This window comes from Schistocerca americana, chromosome 4 (assembly GCF_021461395.2).
Source record: "Schistocerca americana isolate TAMUIC-IGC-003095 chromosome 4, iqSchAmer2.1, whole genome shotgun sequence".
Classification (NCBI taxonomy): domain Eukaryota; kingdom Metazoa; phylum Arthropoda; class Insecta; order Orthoptera; family Acrididae; genus Schistocerca; species Schistocerca americana.
Genome location: NC_060122.1, coordinates 754830633 through 754831596, shown reverse-complemented (window position 1 = coordinate 754831596; position 964 = coordinate 754830633). Strand labels below are relative to the sequence as shown.

The window sequence follows — 964 nt, the reverse complement described above, 5'->3', positions numbered from 1 at the left end:
TCGGGACCAGCAGCTCAGTCCATGACTGCAGCGCCCCAGACCGCTCGGCTAATCCCGCGTGGCTCTGATGTTTATGTTCTTCCATTTACACTGGAATATTTTTTAAGTTCTGATTTGCACCCTCTTTTGTAATTCACTATACAGGTCTTCAATAACGTTTACTGTGATTCCTGTTACTTGCGACCCATACTGTTAATGAGTTACAGTGTAATTGTTTAATTTCGATATGTAACTTTTCGTTCTCTTTTTATGCCTGCATCGATCCGAGGGTCAAGGCTGATATTTGTATACGATTGTTACTGTTTTGTTATTTTAGGTGTGGTACTGCACAATGTCTCAAAAATCTGTTAAGGAATTTTTTTGAGGTGGTGGTAGCACAAAATATTCTCAGATCGTTTGTAATAGCGTTACCCATGATTGTGGCCAGCGTCATTTTGACAGTATTAATACTTACGAGAAAACACAAGCATTGGTACTGGTAAGCTAAGTATTTTATCTATATATGAAGGTAGTATCTGTTCCCGAAAGAACAGTTACCGTTTATGACCATGCAGCTCTCGCTAGAATGAAATGATTATGAAATGGAACCCTAGCTACAAACAGGCGTTGATATACTTCATTGGGGACATGTTGAAAATGTGTGCCCCGACCGGGACTCGAACCCGGGATCTCCTGCTTACATGGCAGACGCTCTATCCATCTGAGCCACCGAGTGCACAGATCATAGTGCGCCTGCAGGGTCTTATCCCTTGCCCGCTTCCCGTGAGACCAACATGTCCACACCACTACATTCGTAGTGCGCGTAATAGATGTTTGCCCATAATGTTTTATGGTCAACTATGAGTGTTTCTTTCTATGCTTGTGCTATTTTCCCATACAACCATTCACGAGTGTACCGTGATTATCACAAATTCGGTAAAACATCGCTGCGGCTGGAAAAATATATTGCAAGAACGGGACCAAC

General features: G+C 42.4%; 1 non-coding gene across 1 annotated transcript; it reads right to left on the bottom strand.

The window, feature by feature from the left end:
• Positions 1-641: 641 nt before the first annotated feature.
• Positions 642-716, bottom strand: Trnat-ugu. The gene has a single exon. It is a non-coding gene; the product is annotated as a tRNA-Thr (tRNA).
• Between the last annotated feature and the right edge of the window lie 248 nt (positions 717-964).